The sequence below is a fragment of the Brassica napus genome, unplaced genomic scaffold (genome assembly GCF_020379485.1).
Source record: "Brassica napus cultivar Da-Ae unplaced genomic scaffold, Da-Ae ScsIHWf_2418;HRSCAF=3126, whole genome shotgun sequence".
NCBI classification, from domain to species: Eukaryota; Viridiplantae; Streptophyta; class Magnoliopsida; order Brassicales; family Brassicaceae; genus Brassica; species Brassica napus.
This window is the reverse complement of record NW_026015758.1, coordinates 1-25507: the sequence shown is the minus strand read 5'-3', so window position 1 is coordinate 25507 and position 25507 is coordinate 1. Positions and strand designations below refer to the sequence as shown.

General features: G+C 46.1%; 24 non-coding genes and 19 pseudogenes across 24 annotated transcripts; all 43 read left to right on the top strand.

The window, feature by feature from the left end:
- Window positions 1–244: 244 nt before the first annotated feature.
- LOC125600887 lies at window positions 245–363 on the top strand (annotated as a pseudogene).
- A 372-nt stretch (window positions 364–735) lies between these two features.
- LOC125600864 lies at window positions 736–854 on the top strand (annotated as a pseudogene).
- A 376-nt stretch (window positions 855–1230) lies between these two features.
- LOC125600880 lies at window positions 1231–1349 on the top strand (annotated as a pseudogene).
- Window positions 1350–1721: 372 nt separating this feature from the next.
- On the top strand, window positions 1722–1840 carry LOC125600892 (annotated as a pseudogene).
- A 375-nt stretch (window positions 1841–2215) lies between these two features.
- On the top strand, window positions 2216–2334 carry LOC125600930. Its single transcript, XR_007333974.1, has one exon. It is a non-coding gene; the product is annotated as a 5S ribosomal RNA (ribosomal RNA).
- Window positions 2335–2706: 372 nt separating this feature from the next.
- LOC125600863 lies at window positions 2707–2825 on the top strand (annotated as a pseudogene).
- Window positions 2826–3203: 378 nt separating this feature from the next.
- On the top strand, window positions 3204–3321 carry LOC125600943. Its single transcript, XR_007333987.1, has one exon. It is a non-coding gene; the product is annotated as a 5S ribosomal RNA (ribosomal RNA).
- A 374-nt stretch (window positions 3322–3695) lies between these two features.
- Window positions 3696–3814, top strand: LOC125600861 (annotated as a pseudogene).
- Window positions 3815–4176: 362 nt separating this feature from the next.
- LOC125600890 lies at window positions 4177–4295 on the top strand (annotated as a pseudogene).
- A 373-nt stretch (window positions 4296–4668) lies between these two features.
- On the top strand, window positions 4669–4787 carry LOC125600888 (annotated as a pseudogene).
- A 363-nt stretch (window positions 4788–5150) lies between these two features.
- Window positions 5151–5269, top strand: LOC125600906. The gene has a single exon (XR_007333950.1). It is a non-coding gene; the product is annotated as a 5S ribosomal RNA (ribosomal RNA).
- Window positions 5270–5642: 373 nt separating this feature from the next.
- LOC125600860 lies at window positions 5643–5761 on the top strand (annotated as a pseudogene).
- Window positions 5762–6140: 379 nt separating this feature from the next.
- LOC125600929 lies at window positions 6141–6259 on the top strand. Its single transcript, XR_007333973.1, has one exon. It is a non-coding gene; the product is annotated as a 5S ribosomal RNA (ribosomal RNA).
- Window positions 6260–6630: 371 nt separating this feature from the next.
- On the top strand, window positions 6631–6749 carry LOC125600885 (annotated as a pseudogene).
- Window positions 6750–7113: 364 nt separating this feature from the next.
- Window positions 7114–7232, top strand: LOC125600905. The gene has a single exon (XR_007333949.1). It is a non-coding gene; the product is annotated as a 5S ribosomal RNA (ribosomal RNA).
- Window positions 7233–7618: 386 nt separating this feature from the next.
- LOC125600859 lies at window positions 7619–7737 on the top strand (annotated as a pseudogene).
- Window positions 7738–8114: 377 nt separating this feature from the next.
- LOC125600928 lies at window positions 8115–8233 on the top strand. Its single transcript, XR_007333972.1, has one exon. It is a non-coding gene; the product is annotated as a 5S ribosomal RNA (ribosomal RNA).
- Window positions 8234–8596: 363 nt separating this feature from the next.
- On the top strand, window positions 8597–8715 carry LOC125600858 (annotated as a pseudogene).
- A 378-nt stretch (window positions 8716–9093) lies between these two features.
- On the top strand, window positions 9094–9212 carry LOC125600873. Its single transcript, XR_007333946.1, has one exon. It is a non-coding gene; the product is annotated as a 5S ribosomal RNA (ribosomal RNA).
- A 373-nt stretch (window positions 9213–9585) lies between these two features.
- Window positions 9586–9703, top strand: LOC125600895. Its single transcript, XR_007333948.1, has one exon. It is a non-coding gene; the product is annotated as a 5S ribosomal RNA (ribosomal RNA).
- Window positions 9704–10062: 359 nt separating this feature from the next.
- Window positions 10063–10181, top strand: LOC125600884. The gene has a single exon (XR_007333947.1). It is a non-coding gene; the product is annotated as a 5S ribosomal RNA (ribosomal RNA).
- Window positions 10182–10555: 374 nt separating this feature from the next.
- LOC125600942 lies at window positions 10556–10674 on the top strand. Its single transcript, XR_007333986.1, has one exon. It is a non-coding gene; the product is annotated as a 5S ribosomal RNA (ribosomal RNA).
- Window positions 10675–11054: 380 nt separating this feature from the next.
- Window positions 11055–11173, top strand: LOC125600927. Its single transcript, XR_007333971.1, has one exon. It is a non-coding gene; the product is annotated as a 5S ribosomal RNA (ribosomal RNA).
- A 364-nt stretch (window positions 11174–11537) lies between these two features.
- Window positions 11538–11656, top strand: LOC125600857 (annotated as a pseudogene).
- Window positions 11657–12035: 379 nt separating this feature from the next.
- Window positions 12036–12153, top strand: LOC125600919. Its single transcript, XR_007333963.1, has one exon. It is a non-coding gene; the product is annotated as a 5S ribosomal RNA (ribosomal RNA).
- A 375-nt stretch (window positions 12154–12528) lies between these two features.
- LOC125600907 lies at window positions 12529–12647 on the top strand. Its single transcript, XR_007333951.1, has one exon. It is a non-coding gene; the product is annotated as a 5S ribosomal RNA (ribosomal RNA).
- A 360-nt stretch (window positions 12648–13007) lies between these two features.
- On the top strand, window positions 13008–13126 carry LOC125600917. Its single transcript, XR_007333961.1, has one exon. It is a non-coding gene; the product is annotated as a 5S ribosomal RNA (ribosomal RNA).
- Window positions 13127–13503: 377 nt separating this feature from the next.
- Window positions 13504–13622, top strand: LOC125600941. Its single transcript, XR_007333985.1, has one exon. It is a non-coding gene; the product is annotated as a 5S ribosomal RNA (ribosomal RNA).
- Window positions 13623–14001: 379 nt separating this feature from the next.
- LOC125600949 lies at window positions 14002–14120 on the top strand (annotated as a pseudogene).
- A 379-nt stretch (window positions 14121–14499) lies between these two features.
- Window positions 14500–14618, top strand: LOC125600940. The gene has a single exon (XR_007333984.1). It is a non-coding gene; the product is annotated as a 5S ribosomal RNA (ribosomal RNA).
- A 379-nt stretch (window positions 14619–14997) lies between these two features.
- On the top strand, window positions 14998–15116 carry LOC125600926. Its single transcript, XR_007333970.1, has one exon. It is a non-coding gene; the product is annotated as a 5S ribosomal RNA (ribosomal RNA).
- Window positions 15117–15478: 362 nt separating this feature from the next.
- Window positions 15479–15597, top strand: LOC125600948 (annotated as a pseudogene).
- Window positions 15598–15975: 378 nt separating this feature from the next.
- LOC125600939 lies at window positions 15976–16094 on the top strand. The gene has a single exon (XR_007333983.1). It is a non-coding gene; the product is annotated as a 5S ribosomal RNA (ribosomal RNA).
- A 379-nt stretch (window positions 16095–16473) lies between these two features.
- LOC125600938 lies at window positions 16474–16592 on the top strand. Its single transcript, XR_007333982.1, has one exon. It is a non-coding gene; the product is annotated as a 5S ribosomal RNA (ribosomal RNA).
- Window positions 16593–16971: 379 nt separating this feature from the next.
- LOC125600925 lies at window positions 16972–17090 on the top strand. Its single transcript, XR_007333969.1, has one exon. It is a non-coding gene; the product is annotated as a 5S ribosomal RNA (ribosomal RNA).
- A 362-nt stretch (window positions 17091–17452) lies between these two features.
- On the top strand, window positions 17453–17571 carry LOC125600947 (annotated as a pseudogene).
- A 379-nt stretch (window positions 17572–17950) lies between these two features.
- On the top strand, window positions 17951–18069 carry LOC125600937. The gene has a single exon (XR_007333981.1). It is a non-coding gene; the product is annotated as a 5S ribosomal RNA (ribosomal RNA).
- Window positions 18070–18448: 379 nt separating this feature from the next.
- On the top strand, window positions 18449–18567 carry LOC125600924. Its single transcript, XR_007333968.1, has one exon. It is a non-coding gene; the product is annotated as a 5S ribosomal RNA (ribosomal RNA).
- A 362-nt stretch (window positions 18568–18929) lies between these two features.
- On the top strand, window positions 18930–19048 carry LOC125600900 (annotated as a pseudogene).
- Window positions 19049–19426: 378 nt separating this feature from the next.
- On the top strand, window positions 19427–19545 carry LOC125600946 (annotated as a pseudogene).
- A 377-nt stretch (window positions 19546–19922) lies between these two features.
- On the top strand, window positions 19923–20041 carry LOC125600856. Its single transcript, XR_007333944.1, has one exon. It is a non-coding gene; the product is annotated as a 5S ribosomal RNA (ribosomal RNA).
- Window positions 20042–20414: 373 nt separating this feature from the next.
- LOC125600936 lies at window positions 20415–20533 on the top strand. Its single transcript, XR_007333980.1, has one exon. It is a non-coding gene; the product is annotated as a 5S ribosomal RNA (ribosomal RNA).
- A 375-nt stretch (window positions 20534–20908) lies between these two features.
- Window positions 20909–21025, top strand: LOC125600891 (annotated as a pseudogene).
- The last annotated feature ends 4482 nt before the right edge of the window (window positions 21026–25507 follow it).

The following is a 25507-nucleotide window of genomic DNA, read 5'->3' as shown; positions in this document are numbered from 1 at the left end:
ACGGTGCAATTTTTTGGGCTCAAATTCAGCCGTTTTGACCCTCAAACGGGATGCAGAAAGTTACGTCACTTAAAAAAGATCGAAAGCGGATTCTCAGGTTGTTTTTGATGCTTTCTTAACGCCATTAACCTCGACTCACTTCTTCGCTCAAAACAAAACGGGAAGAGAATCATGTGGGCCCCACGGCCTTACACTTGGATTGGCCAAAACAAAGAATATACGGAAATACGAGTTTTGTACTTACGGGTGTGATCATACCAGCACTAATGCACTGGATCCCATCAGAATTCTTCAGCTAAGCGGGGTTTGGCGAGAGTAGTACTAGGATGGGTGACCTCCCGGGAAGTCCTCGTGTTGCACCCTTTTTATTTTTATTTTTCAGCCTAAAACGAGTCTAAACATGGAAACCTCATAACTTTTGAACAGTGAGGAACTACGTCATCCATAGAACCATTGCGGAAAGCCCCAGAGACCATAATGGGCGGTGAATAGACGGTGCAATTTTTCGGGCTCAAATTCAGCCGTTTTGACCCTCAAACGGGATGCAGAAAGTTACGGCACGTAAAAAAGATTGAAAGCAGTTTCTCAGGGTGTTTTTGAGGCTTTCTTAACGCCATTAACGTCGACGCACTTTTTCGCTCGAAACAAAACGGCCAGAAAATCATGTGGGCCCCACAGCCTTACACTTGTATTGGCCGAGAAAAGGATATATAGAAACGAGAGTGTTGTACTGACGGGTGCGATTATACCAGCACTAATGCACTGGATCCTATCACATCTCCGCAGCTAAGCGTGCTTGGACGAGAGTAGTACTAGGATGGGTGACCTCCCGGGAAGTCCTCATGTTGCATCCCTTTTATTTTTATTTTTTTTCAGCCTAAAAAGAGTCTAAACTTGGAAACCTAATAACTTTTGAACCGTGAGGAACTACGTTGCCCATAACACCATTTCGGAAAGCCCCTGAAACCATAATGGGCGGTGGATAGACGGTGCAATTTTTTGGGCTCAAATTCAGCCGTTTTGACCCTCAAACGGGATGCAGAAAGTAACGGCACTTAAAAGAGATCGAAAGTGGATTCTCAGGTTGTTTTTGATGCTTTTTTAACGCCATTAACCTCGACGCACTTTTTCGCTCAAAACAAAACGGCCATAAAATCATGTGGGCCCCACGACCTTACACTTGGATTGGCCGGAACAAAAAATATACGAAAACGCGAGTGTTGTACTGACGGGTGCGATCATACCAGCACTAATGCACTGGATCCCATCAGAATTCTGCAGCTATGCGTGGTTGGGCGAGAGTAGTACTAGGATGGGTGACCTCCCGGGAAGTCCTCGTTTAGCACCCCTTTTTATTTTTATTTTTCAGCCTAAAACGAGTCTAAACTTGGAAACCTCATAACTTTTGAACCGTGAGGAACTACGTCACCCATAGAACCATTGCGGAAAGCCCCAGAGACCATAATGGGCGGTGAATAGACGGTGCAATTTTTCGGGCTCAAATTCAGCCGTTTTGACCCTCAAACGGGATGCAGAAAATTACGGCACGTAAAAAAGATCGAAAGCAGTTTCTCAGGGTGTTTTTGAGGCTTTCTTAACGCCATTAACCTCGACGCACTTTTTCGCTCGAAACAAAACGGCCAGAAAATCATGTGGGCCCCACACCTTACACTTGTATTGGCCGAGAAAAGGATATATAGAAACGAGAGTGTTGTACTGACGGGTGCGATTATACCAGCACTAATGCACTGGATCCTATCACATCTCCGCAGCTAAGCGCGCTTGGACGAGAGTAGTACTAGGATGGGTGACCTCCCGGGAAGTCCTCATGTTGCACCCCTTTTATTTATTTTTTTTTTCAGCCTAAAAAAAGTCAAAACTTGGAAACCTCATAACTTTTGAACCGTGAGGAACTACGTCGCCCATAACAACATTTCGGAAAGCCCCGAAACCATAATGGGCGGTGAATAGACGGTGCAATTTTTTGGGCTCAAATTCAGCCGTTTTGACCCTCAAACGGGATGCAGAAAGTTACGTCACTTAAAAAAGATCGAAAGCGGATTCTCAGGTTGTTTTTGATGCTTTCTTAACGCCATTAACCTCGACTCACTTCTTCGCTCAAAACAAACGGGCCAGAAAATCATGTGGGCCCCACGGCCTTACACTTGGATTGGCCGAAACAAAGAATATACGGAAATGCGAGTTTTGTACTTACGGGTGCGATCATACCAGCACTAATGCACTGGATCCCATCAGAACTCTTCAGCTAAGCGGGGTTTGGCGAGAGTAGTACTAGGATGGGTGACCTCCCGGGAAGTCCTCGTGTTGCACCCCTTTTTATTTTTATTTTTCAGCCTAAAACGAGTCTAAACTTGGAAACCTCATAACTTTTGAACCGTGAGGAACTACGTCACCCATAGAACCATTGCGGAAAGCCCCAGAGACCATAATGGGCGGTGAATAGACGGTGCAATTTTTCGGGCTCAAATTCAGCCGTTTTGACCCTCAAACGGGATGCAGAAAATTACGGCACGTAAAAAAGATAGAAACAGTTTCTCAGGGTGTTTTTGAGGCTTTCTTAACGCCATTAACCTCGACGCACTTTTTTGCTAAAAACAAAACGGCCAGAAAATCATGTGGGCCCCACAGCCTTACACTTGTACTGGCCGAGAAAAGGATATATAGAAACGAGAGTGTTGTACTGACGGGTGCGATTATACCAGCACTAATGCACTGGATCCTATCACATCTCCGCAGCTAAGCGTGCTTGGACGAGAGTAGTACTAGGATGGGTGACCTCCCGGGAAGTCCTCATGTTGCATCCCTTTTATTTTTATTTTTATTTTTCAGCCTAAAAAGAGTCTAAACTTGGAAACCTCATAACTTTTGAACCGTGAGGAACTACGTCGCCCATAACACCATTTCGGAAAGCCCCTGAAACCATAATGGGCGGTGAATAGACGGTGCAATTTTTGGGCTCAAATTCAGCCGTTTTGACCCTCAAACTGGATGCAGAAAGTTACGTCACTTAAAAAAGATCGAAAGCAGTTTCTCAGGTTGTTTTTGATGCTTTTTTAACGCCATTAACCTCGACGCACTTTTTCGCTCAAAACAAAACGGCCAGAAAATCATGTGGGCCCCACGACCTTACACTTGGATTGGCCGGAACAAAGAATATACGAAAACGCGAGTGTTGTACTGACGGGTGCGATCATACCAGCACTAATGCACTGGATCCCATCAGAATTCTGCAGCTAAGCGGGTTTGGCGAGAGTAGTACTAGGATGGGTGACCTCCCGGGAAGTCCTCGTGTTGCACCCCTTTTTATTTTTATTTTTCAGCCTAAAACGAGTCTAAACTTGGAAACCTCATAACTTTTGAACCGTGAGGAACTACGTCACCCATAGAACCATTGCGGAAAGCCCCAGAGACCATAATGGGCGGTGAATAGACGGTGCAATTTTTCGGGCTCAAAATTCAGCCGTTTTGACCCTCAAACGGGATGCAGAAAATTACGGCACGTAAAAAAGATCGAAAGCAGTTTCTCAGGGTGTTTTTGAGGCTTTCTTAACGCCATTAACCTCGACGCACTTTTTCGCTCGAAACAAAACGGCCAGAAAATCATGTGGGCCCCACAGCCTTACACTTGTATTGGCCGAGAAAAGGATATATAGAAACGAGAGTGTTGTACTGACGGGTGCGATTATACCAGCACTAATGCACTGGATCCTATCACATCTCCGCAGCTAAGCGTGCTTGGACGAGAGTAGTACTAGGATGGGTGACCTCCCGGGAAGTCCTCATGTTGCATCCCTTTTATTTTTTATTTTTATTTTTCAGCCTAAAAAGAGTCTAAACTTGGAAACCTCATAACTTTTGAAGCCCATAACACCATTTCGGAAAGCCCCTGAAACCATAATGGGCGGTGAATAGACGGTGCAATTTTTCGGGCTCAAATTCAGCCATTTTGACCCTCAAACGGGATGCAGAAAGTTACGGCACTTAAAAAAGATCGAAAGTGGATTCTCAGGTTGTTTTTGATGCTTTTTTAACGCCATTAACCTCGACGCACTTTTTCGCTCAAAACAAAACGGCCAGAAAATCATGTGGGCCCCACGACCTTACACTTGGATTGGCCGAACAAAGAATATACGAAAACGCGAGTGTTGTACTGACGGGTGTGATCATACCAGCAATAATGCACTGGATCCCATCAGAACTCTTCAGCTAAGCGGGGTTTGGCGAGAGTAGTACTAGGATGGGTGACCTCCCGGGAAGTCCTCGTGTTGCACCCCTTTTTATTTTTATTTTTCAGCCTAAAACGAGTCTAAACTTGGAAACCTCATAACTTTTGAACCGTGAGGAACTACGTCACCCATAGAACCATTGCGGAAAGCCCCAGAGACCATAATGGGCGGTGAATAGACGGTGCAATTTTTCGGGCTCAAATTCAGCCGTTTTGACCCTCAAACGGGATGCAGAAAATTACGGCACGTAAAAAAGATCGAAAGCAGTTTCTCAGGGTGTTTTTGAGGCTTTCTTAACGCCATTAACCTCGACGCACTTTTTCGCTCGAAACAAAACGGCCAGAAAATCATGTGGGCCCCACAGCCTTACACTTGTATTGGCCGAGAAAAGGATATATAGAAACGAGAGTGTTGTACTGACGGGTGCGATTATACCAGCACTAATGCACTGGATCCTATCACATCTCCGCAGCTAAGCGTGCTTGGACGAGAGTAGTACTAGGATGGGTGACCTCCCGGGAAGTCCTCATGTTGCGTCCCTTTTATTTTTTATTTTTATTTTTCAGCCTAAAAAGAGTCTAAACTTGGAAACCTCATAACTTTTGAAGCCCATAACACCATTTCGGAAAGCCCCTGAAACCATAATGGGCGGTGAATAGACGGTGCAATTTTTCGGGCTCAAATTCAACCATTTTGACCCTCAAACGGGATGCAGAAAGTTACGGCACTTAAAAAAGATCGAAAGTGGAATCTCAGGTTGTTTTTGATGCTTTTTTAACGCCATTAACCTCGATGCACTTTTTCGCTCAAAACAAAACGGCCAGAAAATCATGTGGGCCCCACGACCTTACACTTGGATTGGCCGGAACAAAGAATATACGAAAACGCGAGTGTTGTACTGACGGGTGCGATCATACCAGCACTAATGCACTGGATCCCATCAGAAATCTGCAGCTAAGCGTGGTTGGACGAGAGTAGTACTAGGATGGGTGACCTCCCGGGAAGTCCTCGTGTTGCACCCCTTTTTATTTTTATTTTTCAGCCTAAAACGAGTCTAAACTTGGAAACCTCATAACTTTTGAACCGTGAGGAACTACGTCACCCATAGAACCATTGCGGAAAGCCCCAGAGACCATAATGGGCGGTGAATAGACGGTGCAATTTTTCGGGCTCAAATTCAGCCGTTTTGACCCTCAAACGGGATGCAGAAAATTACGGCACGTAAAAAAGATCGAAAGCAGTTTCTCAGGGTGTTTTTGAGGCTTTCTTAACGCCATTAACCTCGACGCACTTTTTCGCTCGAAACAAAACGGCCAGAAAATCATGTGGGCCCCACAGCCTTACACTTGTATTGGCCGAGAAAAGGATATATAGAAACGAGAGTGTTGTACTGACGGGTGCGATTATACCAGCACTAATGCACTGGATCCTATCACATCTCCGCAGCTAAGCGTGCTTGGACGAGAGTAGTACTAGGATGGGTGACCTCCCGGGAAGTCCTCATGTTGCATCCCTTTTATTTTTTATTTTTATTTTTCAGCCTAAAAAGAGTCTAAACTTGGAAACCTCATAACTTTTGAACCGTGAGGAACTACATCGCCTATAACACCATTTCGGAAAGCCCCCGAAACCATAATGGGCGGTGAATAGACGGTGCAATTTTTTGGGCTCAAATTCAGCCGTTTTGACCCTCAAACGGGATGCAGAAAGTTACGTCACTTAAAAAAGATCGAAAGCGGATTCTCAGGTTGTTTTTGATGCTTTTTAACGCCATTAACCTCGACTCACTTCTTCGCTCAAATCAAAACGGCCAGAAAATCATGTGGGCCCCACGACCTTACACTTGGATTGGCCGGAACAAAGAATATACGGAAATGCGAGTTTTGTACTTACGGGTGCGATCATACCAGCACTAATGCACTGGATCCCATCAGAACTCTTCAGCTAAGCGGGGTTTGGCGAGAGTAGTACTAGGATGGGTGACCTCCCGGGAAGTCCTCGTGTTGCACCCCTTTTTATTTTTATTTTTCAGCCTAAAAAGTCTAAACTTGGAAACCTCATAACTTTTGAACCGTGAGGAACTACGTCACCCATAGAACCATTGCGGAAAGCCCCAGAGACCATAATGGGCGGTGAATAGACGGTGCAATTTTTCGGACTCAAATTCAGCCGTTTTGACCCTCAAACGGGATGCAGAAAATTACGGCACGTAAAAAAGATCGAAAGCAGTTTCTCAGGGTGTTTTTGAGGCTTTCTTAACGCCATTAACCTCGACACACTTTTTCGCTCGAACCAAAACGGCCAGAAAATCATGTGGGCCCCACAGCCATACACTTGTATTGGCCTAGAAAAGGATATATAGAAACGAGAGTGTTGTACTGACGGGTGCGATTATACCAGCACTAATGCACTGGATCCTATCACATCTCCGCAGCTAAGCGTGCTTGGACGAGAGTAGTACTAGGATGGGTGACCTCCCGGGAAGTCCTCCTGTTGCATCCCTTTTTTTTTCAGCCTAAAAAGAGTATAAACTTGGAAACCTCATAACTTTTGAACCGTGAGGAACTACGTCGCCCATAACACCATTTCGGAATGCCCCGGAAACCATAATGGGCGTTGGATCGACGGTGCAATTTTTCGGGCTCAAATTCAGCCGTTTTGACCCTCAAACGGGATGCAGAAAGTTACGGCACTTAAAAAAGATCGAAAGCGGATTCTCAGGTTGTTTTTGATGCTTTTTAACGCCATTAACCTCGACGCACTTTTTCGCTCAAACAAAACGGCCAGAAAATCATGTGGGCCCCACGACCTTACACTTGGATTGGCCGAAACAAAGAATATACGAAAACGCGAGTGTTGTACTGACGGGTGCGATCATACCAGCACTAATTCACTGGATCCCATCAGAATTCTGCAGCTAAGCGTGGTTGGGCGAGAGTAGTACTAGGATGGGTGACCTCCCGGGAAGTCCTCGTGTTGCACCCCTTTTTATTTTTATTTTTCAGCCTAAAACGAGTCTAAACTTGGAAACCTCATAACTTTTGAACCGTGAGGAACTACGTCACCCATAGAACCATTGCGGAAAGCCCCAGAGACCATAATGGGCGGTGAATAGACGGTGCAATTTTTCGGGCTCAAATTCAGCCGTTTTGACACTCAACCGAGATGCATAAAATTTAGGCAGAAAATTACGGCACGTAAAAAAGATCGAAAGCAGTTTCTCAGGGTGTTTTTGAGGCTTTCTTAACGCCATTAACCTCGACGCACTTTTTCGCTCGAAACAAAACGGCCAGAAAATCATGTGGGCCCCACAGCCTTACACTTGTATTGGCCGAGAAAAGGATATATAGAAACGAGAGTGTTGTACTGACGGGTGCGATTATACCAGCACTAATGCACTGGATCCTATCACATCTCCGCAGCTAAGCGTGCTTGGACGAGAGTAGTACTAGGATGGGTGACCTCCCGGGAAGTCCTCATGTTGCATCCCTTTTATTTTTTATTTTTTATTTCAGCCTAAAAAGAGTCTAAACTTGGAAACCTCATAACTTTTGAACCGTGAGGAACTATGTCGCCCATAACACCATTTCGGAAAGCCCCCGAAACCATAATGGGCGGTGAATAGACGGTGCAATTTTTTGGGCTCAAATTCAGCCGTTTTGACCCTCAAACGGGATGCAGAAAGTTACGTCACTTAAAAAAGATCGAAAGCGGATTCTCAGGTTGTTTTTGATGCTTTTTAACGCCATTAACCTCGACGCACTTTTTCGCTCAAAACAAACGGCCAGAAAATCATGTGGGCCCCACGACCTTACACTTGGATTGGCCGAAACAAAGAATATACGGAAACGCGAGTTTTGTACTGACGGGTGCGATCATACCAGCACTAATGCACTGGATCCCATCAGAACTCTTCAGCTAAGCGGGGTTTGGCGAGAGTAGTACTAGGATGGGTGACCTCCCGGGAAGTCCTCGTGTTGCACCCCTTTTTATTTTTATTTTTCAGCCTAAAACGAGTCTAAACTTGGAAACCTCATAACTTTTGAACCGTGAGGAACTACGTCACCCATAGAACCATTGCGGAAAGCCCCAGAGACCATAATGGGCGGTGCAATTTTTTCGGGCTCAAATTCAGCCGTTTTGACCCTCAAACGGGATGCAGAAAATTACGGCACGTAAAAAAGATCGAAAGCAGTTTCTCAGGGTGTTTTTGAGGCTTTCTTAACGCCATTAACCTCGACGCACTTTTTCGCTCGAAACAAAACGGCCAGAAAATCATGTGGGCCCCACAGCCTTACACTTGTATTGGCCGAGAAAAGGATATATAGAAACGAGAGTGTTGTACTGACGGGTGCGATTATACCAGCACTAATGCACTGGATCCTATCACATCTCCGCAGCTAAGCGTGCTTGGACGAGAGTAGTACTAGGATGGGTGACCTCCCGGGAAGTCCTCATGTTGCATCCCTTTTATTTTTTATTTTTATTTTTCAGCCTAAAAAGAGTCTAAACTTGGAAACCTCATAACTTTTGAACCGTGAGGAACTACGTCGCCCATAACACCATTTCGGAAAGCCCCTGAAACCATAATGGGCGGTGAATAGACGGTGCAATTTTTCGGGCTCAAATTCAGCCATTTTGACCCTCAAACGGGATGCAGAAAATTACGGCACTTAAAAAAGATCGAAAGCAGATTCTCAGGTTGTTTTTGATGCTTTCTTAACGCCATTAACCTCGACGCACTTTTTCGCTCGAAACAAAACGGCCAGAAAATCATGTGGGCCCCACGCCTTACACTTGGATTGGCCGAGAAAAGGATATATAGAAACGCGAGTGTTGTACTGACGGGTGCGATCATACCAGCACTAATGCACTGGATCCCATCAGATCTCCGCAGCTAAGCGTGGTTTGGCGAGAGTAGTACTAGGATGGGTGACCTCCCGGGAAGTCCTCGTGTTGCACCCCTTTTTTTTTATTTTTATTTTTCAGCCTAAAACGAGTCTAAACTTGGAAACCTCATAACTTTTGAACCGTGAGGAACTACGTCACCCATAAACCATTGCGGAAAGCCCCAGAAACCATAATGGGCGGTGAATAGACGGTGCAATTTTTGGGCTCAAATTCAGCCGTTTTGACCCTCAAACGGGATGCAGAAAATTACGGCACGTAAAAAAGATCGAAAGCAGTTTCTCAGGTTGTTTTTGAGGCTTTCTTAACGCCATTAACCTCGACGCACTTTTTCGCTCGAAACAAAACGGCCAGAAAATCATGTGGGCCCCACAGCCTTACACTTGGATTGGCCGAAAAAGAATATACGAAACGCGAGTGTTGTACTGACGGGTGCGATCATACCAGCACTAATGCACTGGATCCCATCAGAACTCTTCAGCTAAGCGTGCTTGGCGAGAGTAGTACTAGGATGGGTGACCTCCCGGGAAGTCCTCGTGTTGCACCCCTTTTTATTTTTATTTTTCAGCCTAAAAAGAGTCTAAACTTGGAAACCTCATAACTTTTGAACCGTGAGGAACTACGTCACCCATAGAACCATTGCGGAAAGCCCCAGAAACCATAATGGGCGGTGCAATTTTTTGGGCTCAAATTCAGCCGTTTTGACCCTCAAACGGGATGCAGAAAATTACGGCACGTAAAAAAGATCGAAAGCAGTTTCTCAGGTGTTTTTGAGGCTTTCTTAACGCCATTAACCTCGACGCACTTTTTCGCTCGAAACAAAACGGCCAGAAAATCATGTGGGCCCCACGCCTTACACTTGGATTGGCCGAGAAAGGATATATAGAAACGCGAGTGTTGTACTGACGGGTGCGATCATACCAGCACTAATGCACTGGATCCCATCAGATCTCCGCAGCTAAGCGTGGTTTGGCGAGAGTAGTACTAGGATGGGTGACCTCCCGGGAAGTCCTCGTGTTGCACCCTTTTTTTTTATTTTTATTTTTCAGCCTAAAACGAGTCTAAACTTGGAAACCTCATAACTTTTGAACCGTGAGGAACTACGTCACCCATAAACCATTGCGGAAAGCCCCAGAGACCATAATGGGCGGTGAATAGACGGTGCAATTTTTCGGGCTCAAATTCAGCCGTTTTGACCCTCAAACGGGATGCAGAAAATTACGGCACGTAAAAAAGATCGAAAGCAGTTTCTCAGGGTGTTTTTGAGGCTTTCTTAACGCCATTAACCTCGACGCACTTTTTCGCTCGAAACAAAACGGCCAGAAAATCATGTGGGCCCACAGCCTTACACTTGTATTGGCCGAGAAAAGGATATATAGAAACGAGAGTGTTGTACTGACGGGTGCGATTATACCAGCACTAATGCACTGGATCCTATCACATCTCCGCAGCTAAGCGTGCTTGGACGAGAGTAGTACTAGGATGGGTGACCTCCCGGGAAGTCCTCATGTTGCACCCCTTTTATTTTTTATTTTTATATTTCAGCCTAAAAAGAGTCTAAACTTGGAAACCTCATAAATTTTGAACCGTGAGGAACTACGTCGCCCATAACACCATTTCGGAAAGCCCCCGAAACCATAATGGGCGGTGAATAGACGGTGCAATTTTTTGGGCTCAAATTCAGCCGTTTTGACCCTCAAACGGGATGCAGAAAGTTACGTCACTTAAAAAAGATCGAAAGCGGATTCTCAGGTTGTTTTTGATGCTTTCTTAACGCCATTAACCTCGACTCACTTCTTCGCTCAAATCAAAACGGCCAGAAAATCATGTGGGCCCCACGACCTTACACTTGGATTGGCCGGAACAAAGAATATACGGAAATGCGAGTTTTGTACTGACGGGTGCGATCATACCAGCACTAATGCACTGGATCCCATCAGAACTCTTCAGCTAAGCGGGGTTTGGCGAGAGTAGTACTAGGATGGGTGACCTCCCGGGAAGTCCTCGTGTTGCACCCCTTTTTATTTTTATTTTTCAGCCTAAAACGAGTCTAAACTTGGAAACCTCATAACTTTTGAACCGTGAGGAACTACGTCACCCATAGAACCATTGCGGAAAGCCCCAGAGACCATAATGGGCGGTGAATAATTTTTTGGGCTCAAATTCAGCCGTTTTGACCCTCAAACGGGATGCAGAAAATTACGGCACGTAAAAAAGATCGAAAGCAGTTTCTCAGGGTGTTTTTGAGGCTTTCTTAACGCCATTAACCTCGACGCACTTTTTCGCTCGAAACAAAACGGCCAGAAAATCATGTGGGCCCCACAGCCTTACACTTGTATTGGCCGAGAAAAGGATATATAGAAACGAGAGTGTTGTACTGACGGGTGCGATTATACCAGCACTAATGCACTGGATCCTATCACATCTCCGCAGCTAAGCGTGCTTGGACGAGAGTAGTACTAGGATGGGTGACCTCCCGGGAAGTCCTCATGTTGCATCCCTTTTATTTTTTATTTTTATTTTTCAGCCTAAAAAGAGTCTAAACTTGGAAACCTCATAACTTTTGAACCGTGAGGAACTACGTCGCCCATAACACCATTTCGGAAAGCCCCAGAAACCATAATGGGCGGTGAATAGACGGTGCAATTTTTCGGGCTCAAATTCAGCCGTTTTGACCCTCAAACGGGATGCAGAAAATTACGGCACGTAAAAAAGATCGAAAGCAGTTTCTCAGGGTGTTTTTGAGGCTTTCTTAACGCCATTAACCTCGACGCACTTTTTCGCTCGAAACAAAACGGCCAGAAAATCATGTGGGCCCCACAGCCTTACACTTGGATTGGCCGAGAAAAGGATATATAGAAACGAGAGTGTTGTACTGACGGGTGCGATCATACCAGCACTAATGCACTGGATCCCATCACATCTCCGCAGCTAAGCGTGCTTGGCGAGAGTAGTACTAGGATGGGTGACCTCCCGGGAAGTCCTCGTGTTGCACCCCTTTTTTTTTATTTTTATTTTTCAGCCTAAAAAGAGTCTAAACTTGGAAACCTCATAACTTTTGAACCGTGAGGAACTACGTCGCCCATAAACCATTTCGGAAAGCCCCGAAACCATAATGGGCGGTGAATAGACGGTGCAATTTTTTGGGCTCAAATTCAGCCGTTTTGACCCTCAAACGGGATGCAGAAAATTACGGCACTTAAAAAAGATCGAAAGCAGATTCTCAGGTTGTTTTTGAGGCTTTCTTAACGCCATTAACCTCGACGCACTTTTTCGCTCGAAACAAAACGGCCAGAAAATCATGTGGGCCCCACGGCCTTACACTTGGATTGGCCGAAACAAAGAATATACGGAAACGCGAGTTTGTACTGACGGGTGCGATCATACCAGCACTAATGCACTGGATCCCATCAGAACTCTTCAGCTAAGCGTGGTTTGGCGAGAGTAGTACTAGGATGGGTGACCTCCCGGGAAGTCCTCGTGTTGCACCCCTTTTATTTTTATTTTTCAGCCTAAAACGAGTCTAAACTTGGAAACCTCATAACTTTTGAACCGTGAGGAACTACGTCACCCATAGAACCATTGCGGAAAGCCCCAGAGACCATAATGGGCGGTGCAATTTTTGGGCTCAAATTCAGCCGTTTTGACCCTCAAACGGGATGCAGAAAATTACGGCACGTAAAAAAGATCGAAAGCAGTTTCTCAGGGTGTTTTTGAGGCTTTCTTAACGCCATTAACCTCGACGCACTTTTTCGCTCGAAACAAAACGGCCAGAAAATCATGTGGGCCCCACGACCTTACACTTGTATTGGCCGAGAAAAGGATATATAGAAACGAGAGTGTTGTACTGACGGGTGCGATCATACCAGCACTAATGCACTGGATCCCATCAGATCTCCGCAGCTAAGCGGGGTTTGGCGAGAGTAGTACTAGGATGGGTGACCTCCCGGGAAGTCCTCGTGTTGCATCCCTTTTTTTTTTATTTTTATTTTTCAGCCTAAAACGAGTCTAAACTTGGAAACCTCATAACTTTTGAACCGTGAGGAACTACGTCGCCCATAAACCATTTCGGAAAGCCCCAGAAACCATAATGGGCGGTGAATAGACGGTGCAATTTTTCGGGCTCAAATTCAGCCGTTTTGACCCTCAAACGGGATGCAGAAAATTACGGCACGTAAAAAAGATCGAAAGCAGTTTCTCAGGGTGTTTTTGAGGCTTTCTTAACGCCATTAACCTCGACGCACTTTTTCGCTCGAAACAAAACGGCCAGAAAATCATGTGGGCCCCACAGCCTTACACTTGTATTGGCCGAGAAAAGGATATATAGAAACGAGAGTGTTGTACTGACGGGTGCGATTATACCAGCACTAATGCACTGGATCCTATCACATCTCCGCAGCTAAGCGTGCTTGGACGAGAGTAGTACTAGGATGGGTGACCTCCCGGGAAGTCCTCATGTTGCACCCCTTTTATTTTTTATTTTTATTTTTCAGCCTAAAAAGAGTCTAAACTTGGAAACCTCATAACTTTTGAACCGTGAGGAACTACGTCGCCCATAACACCATTTCGGAAAGCCCCCGAACCCATAATGGGCGGTGAATAGACGGTGCAATTTTTTGGGCTCAAATTCAGCCGTTTTGACCCTCAAACGGGATGCAGAAAATTACGGCACGTAAAAAAGATCGAAAGCAGTTTCTCAGGGTGTTTTTGAGGCTTTCTTAACGCCATTAACCTCGACGCACTTTTTCGCTCGAAACAAAACGGCCAGAAAATCATGTGGGCCCCACAGCCTTACACTTGTATTGGCCGAGAAAAGGATATATAGAAACGAGAGTGTTGTACTGACGGGTGCGATTATACCAGCACTAATGCACTGGATCCTATCACATCTCCGCAGCTAAGCGTGCTTGGACGAGAGTAGTACTAGGATGGGTGACCTCCCGGGAAGTCCTCATGTTGCATCCCTTTTATTTTTTATTTTTATTTTTCAGCCTAAAAAGAGTCTAAACTTGGAAACCTCATAACTTTTGAACCGTGAGGAACTACGTCGCCCATAACACCATTTCGGAAAGCCCCCGAAACCATAATGGGCGGTGAATAGACGGTGCAATTTTTTGGGCTCAAATTCAGCCGTTTTGACCCTCAAACGGGATGCAGAAAATTACGGCACGTAAAAAAGATCGAAAGCAGTTTCTCAGGGTGTTTTTGAGGCTTTCTTAACGCCATTAACCTCGACGCACTTTTTCGCTCGAAACAAAACGGCCAGAAAATCATGTGGGCCCCACAGCCTTACACTTGTATTGGCCGAGAAAAGGATATATAGAAACGAGAGTGTTGTACTGACGGGTGCGATTATACCAGCACTAATGCACTGGATCCTATCACATCTCCGCAGCTAAGCGTGCTTGGACGAGAGTAGTACTAGGATGGGTGACCTCCCGGGAAGTCCTCATGTTGCACCCCTTTTATTTTTATTTTTATTTTTCAGCCTAAAAAGAGTCTAAACTTGGAAACCTCATAACTTTTGAACCGTGAGGAACTACGTCGCCCATAACACCATTTCGGAAAGCCCCCGAAACCATAATGGGCGGTGAATAGACGGTGCAATTTTTTGGGCTCAAATTCAGCCGTTTTGACCCTCAAACGGGATGCAGAAAGTTACGTCACTTAAAAAAGATCGAAAGCGGATTCTCAGGTTGTTTTTGATGCTTTCTTAACGCCATTAACCTCGACGCACTTTTTCGCTCAAAACAAAACGGCCAGAAAATCATGTGGGCCCCACGGCCTTACACTTGGATTGGCCGAAACAAAGAATATACGGAAACGCGAGTTTTGTACTGACGGGTGCGATCATACCAGCACTAATGCACTGGATCCCATCAGAACTCTTCAGCTAAGCGGGGTTTGGCGAGAGTAGTACTAGGATGGGTGACCTCCCGGGAAGTCCTCGTGTTGCACCCCTTTTTATTTTTATTTTTCAGCCTAAAACGAGTCTAAACTTGGAAACCTCATAACTTTTGAACCGTGAGGAACTACGTCACCCATAGAACCATTGCGGAAAGCCCCAGAGACCATAATGGGCGGTGCAATTTTTTGGGCTCAAATTCAGCCGTTTTGACCCTCAAACGGGATGCAGAAAATTACGGCACGTAAAAAAGATCGAAAGCAGTTTCTCAGGGTGTTTTTGAGGCTTTCTTAACGCCATTAACCTCGACGCACTTTTTCGCTCGAAACAAAACGGCCAGAAAATCATGTGGGCCCCACAGCCTTACACTTGTATTGGCCGAGAAAAGGATATATAGAAACGAGAGTGTTGTACTGACGGGTGCGATTATACCAGCACTAATGCACTGGATCCTATCACATCTCCGCAGCTAAGCGTGCTTGGACGAGAGTAGTACTAGGATGGGTGACCTCCCGGGAAGTCCTCATGTTGCATCCCTTTTATTTTTATTTTTATTTTTCAGCCTAAAAAGAGTCTAAACTTGGAAACCTCATAACTTTTGAACCGTGAGGAACTACGTCGCCCATAACACCATTTCGGAAAGCCCCTGAAACCATAATGGGCGGTGAATAGACGGTGCAATTTTTTGGGCTCAAATTCAGCCGTTTTGACCCTCAAACGGGATGCAGAAAATTACGGCACGTAAAAAAGATCGAAAGCAGTTTCTCAGGGTGTTTTTGAGGCTTTCTTAACGCCATTAACCTCGACGCACTTTTTCGCTCGAAACAAAACGGCCAGAAAATCATGTGGGCCCCACAGCCTTACACTTGTATTGGCCGAGAAAAGGATATATAGAAACGAGAGTGTTGTACTGACGGGTGCGATTATACCAGCACTAATGCACTGGATCCTATCACATCTCCGCAGCTAAGCGTGCTTGGACGAGAGTAGTACTAGGATGGGTGACCTCCCGGGAAGTCCTCATGTTGCACCCCTTTTATTTTTTATTTTTATTTTTCAGCCTAAAAAGAGTCTAAACTTGGAAACCTCATAACTTTTGAACCGTGAGGAACTACGTCGCCCATAACACCATTTCGGAAAGCCCCCGAACCCATAATGGGCGGTGAATAGACGGTGCAATTTTTTGGGCTCAAATTCAGCCGTTTTGACCCTCAAACGGGATGCAGAAAATTACGGCACGTAAAAAAGATCGAAAGCAGTTTCTCAGGGTGTTTTTGAGGCTTTCTTAACGCCATTAACCTCGACGCACTTTTTCGCTCGAAACAAAACGGCCAGAAAATCATGTGGGCCCCACAGCCTTACACTTGTATTGGCCGAGAAAAGGATATATAGAAACGAGAGTGTTGTACTGACGGGTGCGATTATACCAGCACTAATGCACTGGATCCTATCACATCTCCGCAGCTAAGCGTGCTTGGACGAGAGTAGTACTAGGATGGGTGACCTCCCGGGAAGTCCTCATGTTGCACCCCTTTTATTTTTTATTTTTATTTTTCAGCCTAAAAAGAGTCTAAACTTGGAAACCTCATAACTTTTGAACCGTGAGGAACTACGTCGCCCATAACACCATTTCGGAAAGCCCCCGAAACCATAATGGGCGGTGAATAGACGGTGCAATTTTTTGGGCTCAAATTCAGCCGTTTTGACCCTCAAACGGGATGCAGAAAGTTACGTCACTTAAAAAAGATCGAAAGCGGATTCTCAGGTTGTTTTTGATGCTTTCTTAACGCCATTAACCTCGACTCACTTCTTCGCTCAAATCAAAACGGCCAGAAAATCATGTGGGCCCCACGCCTTACACTTGGATTGGCCGAAACAAAGAATATACGGAAACGCGAGTTTTGTACTGACGGGTGCGATCATACCAGCACTAATGCACTGGATCCCATCAGAACTCTTCAGCTAAGCGGGGTTTGGCGAGAGTAGTACTAGGATGGGTGACCTCCCGGGAAGTCCTCGTGTTGCACCCCTTTTTATTTTTATTTTTCAGCCTAAAACGAGTCTAAACTTGGAAACCTCATAACTTTTGAACCGTGAGGAACTACGTCACCCATAGAACCATTGCGGAAAGCCCCAGAGACCATAATGGGCGGTGCAATTTTTTGGGCTCAAATTCAGCCGTTTTGACCCTCAAACGGGATGCAGAAAATTACGGCACGTAAAAAAGATCGAAAGCAGTTTCTCAGGGTGTTTTTGAGGCTTTCTTAACGCCATTAACCTCGACGCACTTTTTTGCTCGAAACAATACGGCCAGAAAATCATGTGGGCCCCACAACCTTACACTTGTATTGGCCGAGAAAAGGATATATAGAAACGAGAGTGTTGTACTGACGGGTGCGATTATACCAGCACTAATGCACTGGATCCTATCACATCTCCGCAGCTAAGCGTGCTTGGACGAGAGTAGTACTAGGATGGGTGACCTCCCGGGAAGTCCTCATGTTGCATCCCTTTTATTTTTTATTTTTATTTTTCAGCCTAAAAAGAGTCTAAACTTGGAAACCTCATAACTTTTGAACCGTGAGGAACTACGTCGCCCATAACACCATTTCGGAAAGCCCCCGAAACCATAATGGGCGGTGAATAGACGGTGCAATTTTTTGGGCTCAAATTCAGCCGTTTTGACCCTCAAACGGGATGCAGAAAATTACGGCACGTAAAAAAGATCGAAAGCAGTTTCTCAGGGTGTTTTTGAGGCTTTCTTAACGCCATTAACCTCGACGCACTTTTTCGCTCGAAACAAAACGGCCAGAAAATCATGTGGGCCCCACAGCCTTACACTTGTATTGGCCGAGAAAAGGATATATAGAAACGAGAGTGTTGTACTGACGGGTGCGATTATACCAGCACTAATGCACTGGATCCTATCACATCTCCGCAGCTAAGCGTGCTTGGACGAGAGTAGTACTAGGATGGGTGACCTCCCGGGAAGTCCTCATGTTGCACCCCTTTTATTTTTATTTTTATTTTTCAGCCTAAAAAGAGTCTAAACTTGGAAACCTCATAACTTTTGAACCGTGAGGAACTACGTCGCCCATAACACCATTTCGGAAAGCCCCCGAAACCATAATGGGCGGTGAATAGACGGTGCAATTTTTTGGGCTCAAATTCAGCCGTTTTGACCCTCAAACGGGATGCAGAAAATTACGGCACTTAAAAAAGATCGAAAGCGGATTCTCAGGTTGTTTTTGATGCTTTCTTAACGCCATTAACCTCGACGCACTTTTTCGCTCAAAACAAAACGGCCAGAAAATCATGTGGGCCCCACGGCCTTACACTTGGATTGGCCGAAACAAAGAATATACGGAAACGCGAGTGTTGTACTGACGGGTGCGATCATACCAGCACTAATGCACTGGATCCCATCAGAACTCTTCAGCTAAGCGGGGTTTGGCGAGAGTAGTACTAGGATGGGTGACCTCCCGGGAAGTCCTCGTGTTGCACCCCTTTTTATTTTTATTTTTCAGCCTAAAACGAGTCTAAACTTGGAAACCTCATAACTTTTGAACCGTGAGGAACTACGTCACCCATAGAACCATTGCGGAAAGCCCCAGAGACCATAATGGGCGGTGCAATTTTTTGGGCTCAAATTCAGCCGTTTTGACCCTCAAACGGGATGCAGAAAATTACGGCACGTAAAAAAGATCGAAAGCAGTTTCTCAGGGTGTTTTTGAGGCTTTCTTAACGCCATTAACCTCGACGCACTTTTTCGCTCGAAACAAAACGGCCAGAAAATCATGTGGGCCCCACAGCCTTACACTTGTATTGGCCGAGAAAAGGATATATAGAAACGAGAGTGTTGTACTGACGGGTGCGATTATACCAGCACTAATGCACTGGATCCTATCACATCTCCGCAGCTAAGCGTGCTTTGACGAGAGTAGTACTAGGATGGGTGACCTCCCGGGAAGTCCTCATGTTGCATCCCTTTTATTTTTATTTTTATTTTTCAGCCTAAAAAGAGTCTAAACTTGGAAACCTCATAACTTTTGAACCGTGAGGAACTACGTCGCCCATAACACCATTTCGGAAAGCCCCAGAAACCATAATGGGCGGTGAATAGACGGTGCAATTTTTCGGGCTCAAATTCAGCCGTTTTGACCCTCAAACGGGATGCAGAAAATTACGGCACGTAAAAAAGATCGAAAGCAGTTTCTCAGGGTGTTTTTGAGGCTTTCTTAACGCCATTAACCTCGACGCACTTTTTCGCTCGAAACAAAACGGCCAGAAAATCATGTGGGCCCCACAGCCTTACACTTGTATTGGCCGAGAAAAGGATATATAGAAACGAGAGTGTTGTACTGACGGGTGCGATTATACCAGCACTAATGCACTGGATCCTATCACATCTCCGCAGCTAAGCGTGCTTGGACGAGAGTAGTACTAGGATGGGTGACCTCCCGGGAAGTCCTCATGTTGCATCCCTTTTATTTTTTATTTTTATTTTTCAGCCTAAAAAGAGTCTAAACTTGGAAACCTCATAACTTTTGAACCGTGAGGAACTACGTCGCCCATAACACCATTTCGGAAAGCCCCAGACACCATAATGGGCGGTGAATAGACGGTGCAATTTTTCGGGCTCAAATTCAGCCGTTTTGACCCTCAAACGGGATGCAGAAAATTACGGCACGTAAAAAAGATCGAAAGCAGTTTCTCAGGTGTTTTTGAGGCTTTCTTAACGCCATTAACCTCGACGCACTTTTTCGCTCGAAACAAACGGCCAGAAAATCATGTGGGCCCCACGACCTTACACTTGGATTGGCCGGAACAAAAATATACGAAAACGCGAGTGTTGTACTGACGGGTGCGATCATACCAGCACTAATGCACTGGATCCCATCAGAATTCTGCAGCTAAGCGTGGTTGGGCGAGAGTAGTACTAGGATGGGTGACCTCCCGGGAAGTCCTCGTGTTGCACCCCTTTTTATTTTTATTTTTCAGCCTAAAACGAGTCTAAACTTGGAAACCTCATAACTTTTGAACCGTGAGGAACTACGTCACCCATAGAACCATTGCGGAAAGCCCCAGAGACCATAATGGGCGGTGAATAGACGGTGCAATTTTTCGGGCTCAAATTCAGCCGTTTTGACCCTCAAACGGGATGCAGAAAATTACGGCACGTAAAAAAGATCGAAAGCAGTTTCTCAGGGTGTTTTTGAGGCTTTCTTAACGCCATTAACCTCGACGCACTTTTTCGCTCGAAACAAAACGGCCAGAAAATCATGTGGGCCCCACAGCCTTACACTTGTATTGGCCGAGAAAAGGATATATAGAAACGAGAGTGTTGTACTGACGGGTGCGATTATACCAGCACTAATGCACTGGATCCTATCACATCTCCGCAGCTAAGCGTGCTTGGACGAGAGTAGTACTAGGATGGGTGACCTCCCGGGAAGTCCTCATGTTGCACCCCTTTTATTTTTTATTTTTATTTTTCAGCCTAAAAAGAGTCTAAACTTGGAAACCTCATAACTTTTGAACCGTGAGGAACTACGTCGCCCATAACACCATTTCGGAAAGCCCCGAAACCATAATGGGCGGTGAATAGACGGTGCAATTTTTTGGGCTCAAATTCAGCCGTTTTGACCCTCAAACGGGATGCAGAAAGTTACGTCACTTAAAAAAGATCGAAAGCGGATTCTCAGGTTGTTTTTGATGCTTTCTTAACGCCATTAACCTCGACGCACTTTTTCGCTCAATCAAAACGGCCAGAAAATCATGTGGGCCCCACGCCTTACACTTGGATTGGCCGAAACAAAGAATATACGGAAATGCGAGTTGTACTTACGGGTGCGATCATACCAGCACTAATGCACTGGATCCCATCAGAACTCTTCAGCTAAGCGGTTTGGCGAGAGTAGTACTAGGATGGGTGACCTCCCGGGAAGTCCTCGTGTTGCACCCCTTTTTATTTTTATTTTTCAGCCTAAAACGAGTCTAAACTTGGAAACCTCATAACTTTTGAACCGTGAGGAACTACGTCACCCATAGAACCATTGCGGAAAGCCCCAGAGACCATTGGGCTAAAACGGTTTTCGACAAATTTAACATTCAAAAAACGTCCGAGGAAGAAATAAGATTTCTCGAAGAGTACTTTTCGAAATAGACTCTTCTTTCGAAAAAGCTTTCGGAAGAGAATGAGATGTCGACGAAAGCTCGAAAGGGTCGTTACGCAAGCGACGAGCGTCCGTCCGCTCGTCGCTAGTATCGACCGAGCGATCGTCCCTGCTCGGTCGCTACGTAGCGCCGAGTGCAAGCCAAGATCGGTCGCTACGTAGCGACCGAGCGCGCGTCCCGCTCGGTCGCTACGTAGCGACCGAGCCTCGAGCCAAAGCTCGGTCGCTACGTAGCGACCGAGCGATCATCCCGATCGGTCGCCTACGTAGCGACCGAGCTCAAAGCCAAAGCTCGTCGCTACGTAGCGACCGAACGATCGTTCCCCGCTCGGTCGCAACGTAGCACCGAGCTTAAGCCAAAGCCGGCGTACGTAGCACCGAGCGAAGTCCCCGCTCGGTCGCTACGTAGCGACCGAGCTCAAGCCAAAGCTCAGTCGCACGTAGCGACCGAGCACTCGTCTCGCTCAGTCGCTACGTAGCGACCGGGCTCGAGCCAAAGTTCGGTCGCTGTGTAGCGATTGAAACCTTTCCGAACATGGATACGACACCAGTCCTTGCATTCTCGTCAAACCTTCGAATGCTATCTCCCGAAGACCGTAGCAAGCTCAGTCCATGTTTCCCGCTATTTTTTTTTACTAATTCTCGATCAAACTTCGCGGATTAGAAACTTGGAAACTCGTAGTAAACGTGTCGAGTCGGAAGACGGCCCAAAGGGACCTAAAACCGACTCGAGGCCCATCCTGATTTTTCCTAACCAAAAGACCGTAAACCCAGCATGGTTCACGCTTGGCCCCACGAGGAAGGATAAATGTCAAGTTTCCGCGATAAATACGGAGAGTTTTGAGATAATTGTGTAAGATCGGGAAAAATGGAATATCTCCATTTTATGCTATGACGGCTTAAGGGCAGAAGAGTAAAAGCGTAACCGAAAACCTTGGAGCTAGTATATAAGGAGTCCTAGGCGAGAGCAAAGGAATTTTTCAGAGCAAACTTAGCACTTAGAGCAATTGGCAATTTTCCCGTTTTTGTTATTTCGAGCTGCGACTCAATTAGGTTTAGCCGTCTTAGGGTTGCTAGAACTAGGAATCTCGCCGACAGCTCTCGAGCCAGGCTAATACCTTGTTGTAAACGCTCAATACGCAGATTCGGAATAAGATCTTCTTTGCTCGCTTTTTTTTTTCGATTCTTATTTTTATCGTTGTTATTCTCGTGTTCTGATTGCTTGACGTGTGGTAATTAGCAATATCTGGGTCCTCTGGGAAATTAGGGTTTTCCTAGTTCCTATTTAAACGGAATCGACAGTGTGAATTTCGGTTCCCACAGTTTGGCGCTAGAAGGAGGGGGACTTACGGATCAATCTAACCCGCAACCCTCAACGATCAGGAGCGACATGTGCAAGATTCGATGTGTGCGAACGTCATCTATTCAAGGGGGGAGAAACGATCGATCGAGCCAAACCTCGAAACGATCTCCTTGTTATCGAGTTGACAATTCGAGATTCGACGTCGCTAGAGTGCTAATCGATACCGGAAGCTCGGCCATATCATCTTCAAAGACACTCTTGAAAAGATGGGATCAATCAATCCGAAGTCGCGAAATTTTCCAAGCCCACTGCTAGGACTTTCGGGGGAAACGACCATGGCCTATGGATCGATTAGACTCGCTGTCAAAGCCGGAACCGTGACAAACGTCACAGAGTTTCTAGTCGTTGACTGCCCCGCATCTTACAACTTTATCATGGGAACGCCATGGCTGAACACCATGCGCGCGATCCCATCAACCTACTACCATCTTTGCCTCAAGTTCCCGACCCCAACGGAGTCGAGGTAATTTGGGGAAATCCGAGAGTTTCACAGGTGTTGTTTCGCCGCGGAACTAAAACGAAAGAGACCGATCTCGAAATCACTCCTAAGAGAGCGGAGAAAAGACCTCCTCCAGCAAAGATACGCGAAGTAGGATTCAGCGGAATTCTTCTGGGCAGTCTCGCAGCATCGCAGCTCTAGATGAAAAACGCGAGCCAACATGCGAACCCGTGGTAACGATCTGTCTCGACGAAGCCTTCCCAGAACGCTGCATCGAGATTGGAGCCAATCTCCACGACCTTTAAGGACAGAACTCATAACCTGTCTTAAAAAGAACCTTAATACTTTCGCATGGGCTGCGGAAGATATGCCGGGAATCAACATTAACATAACATGTCACGAGCTGAATAACGACCCAACATTCAAACCCGTCAAAAGAAAAGACGGAAGTTAGGAGGACCCGAACGTGCTGCCGCAGTAAACGATGAGGTCGAAAAACTGCTTAAAGTGGGTCGATAACGGAAGTAAGATACCCGGACTGGCTCGCCAACCCGTAGTAGTCAAAAAGAAAAAACGGGAAGTGGCGAGTTTGCGTAGATTTTACCGACCTAAACAAGGCGTGTCCAAAAGATAGCTTCCCTCTACCACATATCGATCGATTGGTAGAAGCAACAACACGGGCAACGAACTCTTATCCTTCCTTCATGGATGCCTTCTCAGGTTAAAATCAAATTAGGATGAATCCCGACGATCGTGAAAAGACTGCGTTCATTACCGATCACAGAACTTATTGCTACAAGGTCATGCCCTTCGGCCTCAAAAACGCTGGTGGACTACCAACGACTCGTGAACCGAATGTTCTCCAAACAACTCGGAAAAACGATGGAGGTTTATATCGACGACATGCTCGTCAAATCCCTCAAAGCAAGAGATCACGTGTCACAATCTCGAAGAATGCTTTGCACAACTAAACTCCCATAACATGAAGCTCAACCCGACAAATGTAGATTCCCGCCGTGGCATCAGGGGAATCCTCGGCTACTTGGTCACATACCGCGGCATCGAAGCAAATCCAAAACAGATCAACGCTCTAATCGAGATGGCTTCACCGAAGAATAAACGGGAAGTCCAAAGACTGACCGGCAGAATCGCAGCACTTAACCGATTTATTTCACGATCAACAGATAAGTGCCTGCCCTTCTACGACGTCCTGCGAGGAAATAAAAAATTCGAATGGACGGAAGAGTGCGAAAACGCCTTCCAACAGCTGAAGCGTTATTTAGCTACTCCTCCAGTCCTCGCAAAACCCGTGGAAGGGGAGCCTTTATTCTTGTACATAACGGTGTCGGCAACAGCCGTAAGCGGAGTCCTGATCAGGGAAGAACGCGGGGAGCAGAAACCTATTTTTTACATAAGCAAAACCTTGCTGGATGCCGAATCTAGGTATCCGTTGATGGAAAAATTGGCATGCGCGGTCGTAACATCGGCCCGAAAACTAAGACCATATTTCCAATCCCACACGATTGTCATCCTCAAACGACTTTTCCCTTACGGACAATTTTGCATAGCCCAAGTCAATCAGGCCGATTGGCTAAGTGGGCGGGTCGAGTTGAGCGAGTATGACATCGAATACCGACCAAGGACGAGCGCAAAATCACAAGTGCTCGCAGACTTTTTGGTCGAACTTCCAACGGGAGCAATAACCAATGAGGAACCAAATTCCACTTGGCTCCTCCACGTCGACGGATCCTCATCCAAGCAAGGATCGGGTATCGGGATCCGTCTCACATCTCCAACGAGCGAGATTGGAACAATCGTTCAGGCGGAATTCCATGCCTCAAACAACGAGGCCGAATACGAAGCATTAATCGCAGGTCTAACGTTTGGCTCACGGCTTAAAAATACGTAATCTCCACGCTTACTGCGACTCCCAGTTTGTGGCCAGTCAATTCAGCGGAGAGTATGAAGCCAGAGACGAACGGATGACGCGTACCTCAAACTGGTCCAAGGTCTAGCTCAAGACTTTGACTGTTTCGCGCCTTACCCGGATCCCCCGTTCCGAGAATGTCCAGGCGGACGCCCTCGCGGCCTTAGCATCAAGTTCCGATCCAGGACTCAAAAGGGTAATTCCGGTCGAATTCATCGAACATCCGAGTATCGGACCGCAGTCGTTGTCATCTCATAGAGGGTCAAGACGACGAGGAGAAGAAATTATGATACCACCACCATCGGAGCAATCTGATTACGGCTGTGATACCCCATGGCTTCAGACGATTCGAGACTACATTATCGACGGGCAACTGCCCACCGAAAAATGGGCAGCTCGCAAGATCCGAACACAGGCCGCACGCTACGTAACAGTGGACGGCGAAATCTACAAATGGAGATTCTCCTCCGACCACTCCTGACGTGCCTGGAAGGAGAAAAGGCGAGGAAAGTAATGGAGGAAATACATTCCGGCTCATGCGG